Raw genomic sequence first — 11981 nt, 5'->3', positions numbered from 1 at the left:
ATAATACCCGGGAAAAAAAAAAAAAAAAAAAAAAGTCATGTAGGTTTTATCTGCAGAATCTCCCTGCAACTTCCAGTCTCTGAGAGGACAACACCAGGCATCAACAACATCCTAGAGCATCAAATTAGTCCAGGTGTGATTGCAGTAGCGAAGAAACACAGTTTTTTGTGGCCATAAAGGTAAACCCATGACCCAGCATCTTTGCTTGTCTCTTTCTCTAACTGCAAATCTGTCATAATACTGCAGTAACACTGCTCTGCTTTGGCACAAACAGATCTACTGGCAAATCCTGGCTTTGCTGTAACAGAAGGGTTGCAGCCCTGAAAAACATGACCTGTACAGCACCTGCAACTTGAGCTGGGAGAAAACAAAAGGACAAGCTGTACACTAAAACTCTGGGACAGAAGTGTCTGACAGGAAAGCACAGCCACAATAACACCCTAGGATTAATGTATGCTAAGACAGATGAGCAACAGGCTGACCTTGCTGTTTCCCACCACCAGTGTCTTAATCTGCCCTAGCCCCCCGAAGTCAGGCTGCAGCTGGGTCCAGACTACAGGTTATCCAGCAGTAAAGGCTCTCTTGTGTTCATGGACACCACTAGACTGTGCAGCAATAACTAATATTCAAGCTATTTGTCACATGAAGACTTTGGATAAAAAGGGGTTGGTCCCCTCTTTTGCTCTTCTCTCATTCAGAGAAGGAAATCAGGTACAATGGCAGAGTCAAAGATGCCAAACACTCATGGTAAGCGTCATCTTAGATTTCTTGTCAAAACTCCACCACCTCTGGAGTCCTGGTATTTGCTGCAAGACCTAAGAAAAGAACAAACGTAGCTCAAGGCATATTTCAGCACCGCAGCCTGACACTTCCTCCACTCCCAGACAGCGCTGCGTGCTGGAAAAGGAAACAGGCTCCCCAGAGCCTGAATGCCATAAAGGGTAGAGACAACTGAAAGAGTTCACTGGAAGAGGCAAAATCACTGTAATGACCGCACTAATACACACCCAAACGGAAGGTATATGAGGAAAAGAGGTGGTACCTCAAGCTATTAGTGGCCAGACATGGGTGGTGGGTTTATAAAATGGAATGCATGTACCCTGATAATTTATCTTGGGTCAGCGGTAAGAGGCAGAGTGCGTTGTGGAAAGGGAGGTACGCTGCTTCCCTTCCAACAGGCCAGGCAGGAAATACAATTCTGTGGGCTAACAGAGTTATGCTGCACTCTGACATCCTGACCAAACTGTCCAAGGTGCGTGGTTGTCCCGCAGAGGGAATTTAAGATGCCAATTTATCTCTCTGCTCGGCCTGGAGAAGTATGCAGGAACATTGCCAAGCTCCCTGCTATGCACTGCACCTCTGCAGTTTCAGTTATAATTAGGATCACCCTGGCTGGAAACATGGTGCAGAGGTACTGCTTCTTAAGCCCTTGAAGAAAAGCCAGCAGAGTGACTGCTAACACCTCTAGCGCAAAGTCAGAGGCATTAAACTCCACTTCAAAAACCGCACAAAACATCTCCATTTCAGGCTGCTCCAGAATGACAGTTGGATCAATAGTCCCAGAAGAGATGACCTCCTCGGTGGTTCCAATGTGTCCTCCAGAGTCCTTCTGACCAACCAATGGGACAGTACTTCTCATACCCCACGGAACATTCTTCTCTGGTCAAGTTTGGGCAGTGACCATAGGAGGTGACAAAAAGGCAGGTTTATATACAGATATACACCCACAGAATTTCTAAAGGAGTCTAAGTCTACATGGAAAACTTCTAGAGCTTTAATGCAAAAAGCAGAGGAGGGTCAAAATTGGGATTGCCTATTAATGGGCACTCTGAATCTATAGCAAAATTGTAGCCTAGTGACCTGGACAAACAGACCAGAATCTCCTGGTCTTCCATCCCTTTCCTTATGTTCCACAAGTAAAGGGAATTCTAAATTCCTTGCCCTGGTATCTTTCCTCCACTCCTCCAAACCAATACAATGATTTCTAATAACATTTGGTCTTGCCTGTTCAGGTGTCCAGTTTGAATTCAACTTTGTCCAAATAGAAGACTGGAAAAATACCAAGTGCTAATGCAGTGCCTCACCTGTTCTTTTGTAGTTTAAATATCATTCTTTCAATAGTCTCTAAAAATTCATTCAGAAAATGGACCTCTTTCTCTATGATGAGGTTGGAGTGACAGGTAGTTTGAAGGCCTGGCATTACAAACACATCTTTGTATGAACAGGCATAAACAGAGAGCAGTGCCTAGGAACAGGAACATCAAATCAAAGTAGCACAGTCCAGAGGGAGAAGTATATTGTTGGGATCTCTGCTGAGATGTAGAAGAGGTGACCTGAGTTTTCAGCACTGGAGCCGCAGCATCAGCTCTGCAGCGTGACACATGTCATGCACCAACCCCTGAGGGGCATTCTGCATTTTGGTACGTACCAATCTCCTCCTTACCTCTAGCTATAACCCCACTGCGACAGATCTCTTCTCAAGGCCACCACCACGCTGAGGCAATTCCCAGCTATTCATAGAGGAGCTTCTATTAAAAGTAAAAGCACAATCAGCTTAAGAAATAACCAGAGATTACTCAAGAGATCACAGCAGCCAGAAAGAGAGAAAACCTACCATGTGTATTAGAACTAAGGAGCCCCATCCTGATCCAGAGAACAGTGCAAGTTCAGAGTAAATCATGAGTAGAGGCTAGATCTTTGGGTTTTTTACTGGCTTAATTCTGAACTAGTAGGTCATCAGGTGTATTCCCTTGCTGACAGAGAATTGTTCCTGGGCTAGCAGGCAGGTGGCAAATGGACAGTTATCTTCATTATAAGCCCCTGTTCGTGGAAGTTTATAATTACTTGGATGAGAAAGAGCTCTCAGAGCTGAAACAGCCTGTTAATTCGTTGTCAGAGCCTTGGGCCAGATTCTACACAACTTACTCTGAGTTTACACATACAAGAGTGGCAGGAAGGCAAAGAGAAGGAACTGAACAAAGACTTCAAGATTTTTGCCTGTAGGTAATTCTATCCTTGTTCTAAGAAACTCAGTACAGCCTCCCCCATCCCTAGATCTCCATTCTCAAAAAAAAAAAAAGCAAAAATAATAGTTTTTCCTAGCTCTCTCCAGGGTAAGTTAGCTCTGCTGTAAAAACATTTGCAGATGTTGAGAACTGACTACTCAGCATCTCTGTAGACTTCTGCCTGCGATGCTTTGAGAAAGGGTCTAAATGCAGCTGAAAAACTACTCTGAAATATGGCTGCAGTTTATGCTCAGTTTTTACACAGCGTTACAGCAACACTGTCTGGCTCTGCAGCCAAAATCCACAGCAGTATCAGTTTAACATCAGCCATGTCCTCTCAGGCATCCCATAGACTACTACACTGGCCTCTCTTACACCAAGACTATTTCACAGCCACAAAATGACAGTTGTAGCAGAGTCAGACAGGATCCCAGTAATTCTCATGTTTCTTACAGTAGCATTAACTCTTCACCCTTCAACACAGCTGCAACAATGCAACCTAAAGCCATAAGGAACAGGAAAGGAAGTGTTAAAGGGGACTGTTGAGGCAATACATTATTAAAATAGTATTTTCACCCCTAAAGACTCGAGTTCAATTCCCATTTCAGTCACAAGTGAGGAACTGGGTTTATTCCAAACCTCATTTTGTACAATTTAGTGTTCATTGTGACTGCAACACAAGTATTTTAGCAGATCTTATCATTTTGGGACTAAGCCCTGATTTTTAGGTAGGGGAGACTTGACAATGCAGGTCTTAAAAGTTGAGATTCTTTACGCTTGTCTCCAGGAGCACTTAGAGAAACAGTGTCTTTTAAAGAAAAAAGAAAGTACTCTCAAACATCCATGTTAGAAATAGATGTTTTCAATACAAAAGCTACACTGCTCTTCTGTTAGCTTAATTGCTGTGTCCAGGGCTCTAAGAAAAGCCACACAAGTCACAAGACTTGCAGAAAAGTGGCAGAAGTTGGCAAGTTTGCTTCCAGTCAGCAAGACACAGCTTGAGGAGTTTGCATAACGTCTGCTTCCAAGATGCTTCCAAAAGCTGAACTGCAAGAAGCTACTGACCAGGGATTGAAAGACCATCTCACTCCCATTTGGTCATGGCTGGGTCTGCCAAAGCTCTCAGAGCATCAAACATGGCAGAGAACAATCAGAGACACTGTTAGATTTTAGACTCAGGGTTCATACTGCCTGTACTGCCTGTACTGTCTTCTGGGAAAGAAAAGCAGTTATCTGTTACAGTCAGCACCAGCCTAGGAGCTGTGACAAGCCTCAAGGTCACGCAGGAACCAACCATCAGCAACTTAATTGTCCTGTCTGCCCATCTACATAGAACAGCTTAAGAAAATTACTGAGCCACTTTATATTCAATTTCTATTAAAGTATTTACCAATAGGACTTTAAGGGAAAAAAAAAAGCTAGACTTAAGTACAAAGTATCAATGGGTCACCTGGAATAACTGTTTAAATATCTAACATTAAATGGTGCTCTCAGTTACCAGTCACAATGTTTTGATGCATACTCTTGCCTGCTCCTCAGTAAATACTGAAATGTTGTCTCAGTCCTCTCTTCATAGCCACCCCAATATTTATAGCAGTTAGTCCTGAGCAAGACATCCAATTCTCATGACTAAACTCCATCAAGTCACTTAAAAATAAGCATGATACATGCTTTGGAAGAATCACAGATAAACCTAAATAAAGAGAAAGAGCTTTCTGGAGCTTTTCAGAACCAATCCTGCTTGCAGTCTGACCACCTCCAGGCCTAGCCAGACCATCTGAGTGTTTAATGTCACTAGGGACAAAACCCTGAGTTCATTCCTCTCCGAGGCTGCACTACCCATCCCTGCTCTGGAAGACTATACTCAAAAATTGAAGTGCTACCAAGTCAGCTCATGCAGCCTCTCAAGTCCCAAGGCTTTCTAAGAATACCTTGAATCCTCAAATCCAGTATCTGATCTGTGCCAGCAGCCCAAGGTGGCTACATCAGTCCCAACCTCTCTGCAGAGCAGACTTAAGTGACCAGAAACACTGGGCAGACAAGGCTGCACGAACAGCTAAAGCTCTTGGTGAACTATGTCAGAAGAGAAGGCAGGTCTTTCAAAGGGCTCAGGCAGACATCACCATACCACCCTTGCAGAGACTTAATTTATTGTTTGGAAAAATAGTTTCCTGCTTTACAGCTAACCTTTCCTACTGTTTTAAGTATCCATTAATGAGATACACCTTCATGACACAAGATCAACAGCCCCTCCTTTCTACAAATGGAGAAAAAGTTATAAAAAAAAAGAATTTAATTTCACAGCTGAGAACAGAACTCTTATCTCAAGGCTGAACATCCCTGTCTGCCTGTTAGAGACAATATTCTTTTACCTTGAGCTTTCATGCTATCAGGATATAGAAAACCAGGTCTGAGAGCAGGAAAAGAAAAATTCAAGTGGAATGAGAAACTGTCCTACTAGTGAGCTATTTTCCCACTGTGCATGACTAGATTATTTTTTTTTTTGGACCAGATTTAGTTTCAGCTCTCCTCCCAACTAGCAGTACTCTGAGTCATATGGCTACAGATCTGTGAGTCCAAGAAGGAAACTATTACACTCAAAGTTTTTTGGGTGGTTTTTAGTGGCATATCAAGGAAGTAGGTTTACCCTGTGTATTACCAGTAAATTTCCTTTCACAGATGTCCCCTCAAAACCAATTTTACATTGGGCATATAGGCTGAACACCATATGCTTCTAGGTGACTGCCTGCCAGTCCTTCAATAAATCTGGTTTTGCCACTAAAACACACTGCCTGAAACCAAAATCTTGAGTATTGGCTCACATGGGTGGAGCACACATGGGTTTGCTCTTGTCTAATAAATTTGCTGCTCAAGGCATCATAATAAGTTTCACTCCAGTAGCCAGAACACAGCAAGAACTGTTTTCTTGATTAACTTACACTGAGTTGTCAGCTTCTTCCATTTTTCCTCAAAAAAGGCTCATCTTAAAGATGCTAAGAAATTCTCACTCAAAAGAATTATTACTCCCACTTGGACAGACAGGCTCAAACTTGAAGTTAAGTACAAAGCAGGGACATTCAGTAATTCACCAGATCAGGAAGGGGATTAGCTTCCTGCCTTAGAACAACATTTTGAGAAGCTGTCTCAGATAGGAGGTGCTGCAGACAGACTCCCACACCTTCTATTTAAGTCTAGCAGAGTTCTGCCTACTCAAAGCATCTGGAGAAGTCAGGTTCAAGGACTCAACTTGGCATCCTCAGTTATGTATTGAACCGTGGCTTCTGAAAACAATCAGTAGCCTTTAAAAATAGAGGTTTGCCTTTGTTTTGCATTAGTTTTGGTTGTTTTGTTGTTTTTGTTTTTGATTGTGTGAAAAGTTATAAGCATGTGGAGTTTTGAAAAAACAGTAACAGCTGACAGTTTTAGCTTAAGGGAATGTTTCTGCAAACTTCTGACTTCCTTTCCCCACTGGTTTTGCACAACCTTTACAGCCCTGTGCCACAGCATGCTGTTTATAGAGTAAATACACAAAAAAAACCCCACCACACTTACCTATCTTGAAGTACAGTAAGGACTAATTGAAGCTCAGGATGTTTTAAGATTCCAAACATGAGGATTATCATGGTAACAAGGAAGAATCCGTGCTAGCAAAGAAGGCATCCTCCTGATCTGCCAGCTAGCAGGTGATGAATTCCAGCAGTGACAAGGCAACCTGTCATTTTCACACACCAGTAGGTCCAGGCAAGCCTTAACCTGCACAATACCAAGCATCAGCTTCCAAACTGGAAACACAGCTGATTTCCTTTCCCCGGGTAAATTCTGATATGATCCGAGACATGCCATAAGGATCTCTTTTCTTAGTGAATATAAGGCTGGTGGGTGGTTACCAGAAGTATGAGATCATCACTAAAGAGCGAAGCTGAAGAACATAGAGAGTGAGATCTAACATCTCACATTTAACTGCTGGGGGAAGTAGAAAAGATATTAGACTTGTATTTGTTTGAGCCAATCCCTATGGCATTAAAGCAAGTTGTCAGAGGACAAATACAGGCAGACACTGCTGCTGCATTACAAATATTGAGATTCACACACTACCCTCCCTCCTCACAGCCATCCATGTTATGTTATGTCTCAACTTAATTATGTATCTCCTCCTAGCGTTCCTCCTCCCACAAGTATTTGCTGAGCGCTGTACAGATTTCTCTTAAGTTAAATTATTTTATCTTGAAGTCTACTATAACACATTACCCATTTCCCCCAGTGCTCCATATTTTCTTCCTTGAACAATTTACCCAAGACAAAAACAGGTATTTTCTTCACTGAAGACCGAGGGCTTGCTGCCATTTGAAGGACTATTGTTTGACCACTGTTTATTTCTCTGAACAGCCAAATCTTACTCCTGGCTCTTGCACCATCTTCTGCAACCCCAAGTAAGTCAGTTTCCAAGCAATGCTTATGTCTTTAACCCACAAATACACAACAGCATTCCATGATTTCCCAGATGTATTTATCATGCAGCAATTAAGGGTCCATCACTTGCAATTACTCTCTCTGACAGCACTCTGGGCATGTAAGTGTATTTCAAAGCAGAACAAAACCCCCAAACAATAGAAAAATCATATTTAAGGACCCCTTTTGCGGCCAGAGCAGAGCAAGTTAATGTGTGTATCTTCTTGTTTAAATTTAAATCTACTGCTGAAGTACTGCATTGATGCTCAGCATGACCCAGTACAGCAGACATCCTCAATCTATACTTAATCTCTCAGTTCTCTTTGTAGAACTTGAGCTTACAAAAACATGTAGAACAGCAGAAGCCTGAGCAATTTAAAAGCGCAAAGATCGTTCAAAACAGTATTCCTGCAGTATCTGAACAGGCCAAGCATCTGCATCTCTGTATGCATCCCTATAGGGTCTTTCACTTCTAGATAATTGCTAAACACTGCTGTAGGCCTCAGAACATATTTTGCTGGAAAAGCTTCCCATAACAAAGCAAAGTATATACTATCAAAGAATGCATTCCCTCATCATATCCCAGGGGTTTAAATATTTATCTCTAAATGGCTGGGGAAGGTTGAGATATGAAGATATTAAGTTGCTCCTCAAAGTTATACCTGAAGCCAAACTAAATCCTGTGGCTTCAAGATCTGGCTTTGCATTTTCGATATGAGACAGTGCAAGGCAGAGACGCAGTTGCAGCACAAGCTGCCTGGCCCTTGCCTGGTTTTGTCAAGGCAATTACTGTAGCACAAGTACCAAGCTTAATAGGTACTTATCCTTACAACTGCCACAGGCATTGCAGTGCTGCATTTGCTCCTGCCAAAACTTCAGTTTGCTAGGAGAGGCAAGGCTAGCCCAACACAGCTGGCTTTAGGTCCATGCCTGCCTCCAATTTCCTTCCAGGCAACACACAAACATCAGCTAATTCAGCATATACCATCAGAGCCTGGTTACAGACTACTAAGTGTTCATATTTGGTTAGGGACATAGAAGATCCTAAGAGAGGATGCTTTTGGGGTGATATTCAGGTCTGAAGTCAATCAAGCCCTAACTCACTTCCCACAATGTTGGCACTGCTTAGCTCCCTTGATCATAAATAAGATGGTTTCACCTCCATTCAAGTCCTTCCACCTACTGTTCCCAGTCCTTAGTCATTGCCTCCTCAGCAGCCCCCTTAAACCATCTGTTCTCCAGAAGTCAGAGGTGCCTTGTTTTCTCCATGAAGAGCAATGCAGCTGTCCCAGCAGGGCTGAGCAGCACAGTGCCTGGGATCAGACAAGAACACAAGGCACAGACATTTATGCAGCCATCTGAACACAGCCCAGTGCTTTCAGTTTCTCCTGTTTGGATTTGAAGAAGTATTACAGTTATCTGTGCTTTACAAAGATTTGTGTAACAGTGCTCCAAGATCTTAGGATTTAAAAAACCCCACACTTATATTTGATATTTTTACATAGCAAAATAAGACTGGCATGAACATGAACGATTTTACAAACAGCTTTGTAAACCCCCCTTCCTTATTGGTCCTTTGGGCTCTCTCAAGTCAAATTAGAACATGCTTTGTTCTTTTTATCTGAGCAATTTCGCTGGTACTCTAAGGCCTTCTAATTTAAGAAAGGTGGCAGCAAGGAAGTAACACCACCACAAGAATGGGCTAAATGACCCCTGAGGTTACTTCCAACCTGAGTTATTCTACGAGCCCAAAACCACACCAACAGGAAATGCCTGGAGCTGACCCGACTAACCTTCCTTCCAGTTCTGAGGCCCAGGATAAACCAGTCTACAAAGAGATGTGTCACCTGTGTGGCTTCTACATGCCTTCTCTCATCTCCTTCAATGATTTTAACACTATCAGCTGGTATCCTAGTCACCATGCTGAGTCTCCGGCAGCAAAAGCACACATAGCAGGCACACTGACATCTGGTATTATAAATACAGGCTCTGCACTGTTGGATAATCTGTTAACAGCAGAGTAAGTGACACGGGAAGAGTAATTAGCAGCAACTAGTAAGCCATCACATTCGGGAAGAAAACAAAATATTTGTTTGGTAAGACATGTAACTAAATATTGATTGCAATCAGCATCACTTCTCTGTGCTTCAAGGTTTCCAGCATGCGTGGGATTCGTCGCTACCGCAAGGTGCCAACAGCAGCCCTAGACTTCAGCCCTGCATAGCCACAGGCTAGGTCTGGCAGCCAGGGCAAGCGTGCTGCCCTGCAACGTGAACATGCTGTGATAATCTGAAAGGAATCCTGCAGGTACAGAGCAGGGAAACCAGCCCTGGCAGGGTCTCCAGCCCCACTGCTGAAGTGTCCCCATCAAGCACATCCGTCAGTACCAACTGTATCAGCATTTGTTCTTGCACAGATTTCCATCCACTCCGAGAGAAACTCATCAGTGCTCACATTCACTGTGCAGCGAGCAGCTGCCGAGCAATAGCTGCACCACCATCCTGGTATCAAGCTGGAGCAGTGACATATGTCATGTCCACACTACAGCAATAATTGTATTTGTACACAGTAGGTCTACACACAATTTATGCTTGTTCAGACAAGAAAACAGCCCCTATCACAATTATATTGAGGAAACATGCTTATTCTGGATAGAATTCCATAGCTTCTTATCATGGTTTTCAATACCCACACAAAAAGAAAAGAGACTGTACATTAAAGCAGGGCCCCAACATCATTTTACGAGGATTGGGTTTTGCAGCATATACACATACATTCTGTGGTAAGATATCTCACGTTACCAAGTCTCTAAACTAGACAGCACTCAAGGGTATCAAATGGAGAAAGACCTCTTCCCTTTGACAGCTTTTCCATTTCCACTCCAATTATTTCCTCTAAATGCTTTTCTACAGGCAGGTCTCTCAGCTTCTGCTCAGGGGACCCTTCATTATTTCATTTTCTAAAAGCAATGGCACTATAGCTTGCTGTTAGAAAGACAACTGATGGGACACAGTGAGGTCACAAGTTCTCCCGGGACAGGGGTCATCAGAAAGAGATAGAAAACAATTTAATTCATTTGCTCTCCACCCAGCAGATAAAATCCCCAGTTTTCAATTGCTGCCAGTGGAGACACACCAAGGATTAATATACCCCCTTTTGTTTGCTCAGTCTAAAAGAGAGGAGCAGTGTGCCCCGATACACTGACTGTCCTTCCAGAAACCCTCCTCTGGCCCAACAGCCATACATTATATATTACGCCACTGCAGCACTGACTGCACAGATCCTCTCAAAAGGATTTACGACATTAGGCTGCCAGTACTTAGAAAGCGCAAAAACAGCAGAGCCAACAGGTGAACCTGTTTTGCTCACACATTTCAGGAGTCCTATTTTCCCTTTCTTCTTAAAAAGCTAGAGCACAGCAAGTTCTTCACTTTGGTGCTAGGAATCATTATTTTCTTCCTGTATCTACGGACCAGCAAGTGGATCCTGGTCCATGACTTGAGGCTCAGTAAAATGTGTTCCTCCAATGTCCTTCCCTTGGCATGATTCCCGGCATCCCTGGGGGATTCCTGGGCTTTTGGAAGTTAGCTAGAAAGGATCCCAAAAACTCTTTGAATGTGCATCTATAGCAAAGAAAAAAAATAATCTTATGCCAACTATGCTTTCTTTGTACCAGATACAACCCCAGTGCCTTCTTCCTAATACACACAGCACACCCTGCACTCGCTGCCCAAGGCTACCCTTGCACAAGCCCAGAATTTGGGGCTAGACGCAGCTAAACAAACAATTCATACACACCGCAGACCCTTCCGACAGTAGAACAGCTTTATAAGCCATCCGGCAGCAAACAGCTTAAACTAAATAGTGGGGGTGGGGGAATGACATCCAGTAGATGTCACAAATGCAGTTTGCTGAAAGAGGAAAAACCCACACAAGCATCTGACCAGGTATCGCTGCTTTTTAAAGACAAGTCACCAGCAACTTGCATGCTCCTCATAGCATAAAAAAAAAAAACCCTTGATAACCAAAACCTGTATATCACCCAATGCAATTAATTAACGAGGCCAGCTGAGGAACACCCCCAGCTCTCCAGGTGTTGTGTGTCTACCCTGGAGCAGATAACCAGGCAGCACGGTCTGCAGTTTACTCAAGTTGCAGATGATGAATGCGAAGGTCACATGAAGGGAAGGCATCGGTATTATTGCCTGTCACAAAATGGTAGCACCCGGGGATTTTGAGCATATAGGAGAGAGATAACCCCGTCCTTCCCACAGCCTCCCCGCAGCTCCCGACATGGCATCCGCTATGGAGGACAGCGAGGCAGCGCTGGGGGAGGGGGGAACGGAGCAGATTAAACTTAAATACCCCACACATATACACACACCAAAGACAATATCCATCCCCGGGAGCCCCGTGGAGGGGGGGGGACACCGGGAAGGGGAGGGGGCTGGTCGCCGCTGACACCTCAGTGTGTCCCCCCCGTTATGTAACAGCCGGGGTCGAAGATTGGGGGGGGGGGGGGGGGAG

General features: G+C 43.7%; 1 protein-coding gene across 19 annotated transcripts in view; it reads right to left on the bottom strand.

Moving 5' to 3' along the window:
* The window catches only part of DNM1 (dynamin 1), a 70742-nt gene that overhangs the window by 57921 nt on the left and 840 nt on the right, over positions 1-11981 (bottom strand). The gene's annotated exons all lie outside the window — the stretch shown is intronic.

The sequence above is a fragment of the Calidris pugnax genome, unplaced genomic scaffold (assembly GCF_001431845.1).
Source record: "Calidris pugnax isolate Ruff unplaced genomic scaffold, ASM143184v1 scaffold22, whole genome shotgun sequence".
Classification (NCBI taxonomy): domain Eukaryota; kingdom Metazoa; phylum Chordata; class Aves; order Charadriiformes; family Scolopacidae; genus Calidris; species Calidris pugnax.
This window is presented reverse-complemented; position numbering and strand designations above follow the sequence as displayed.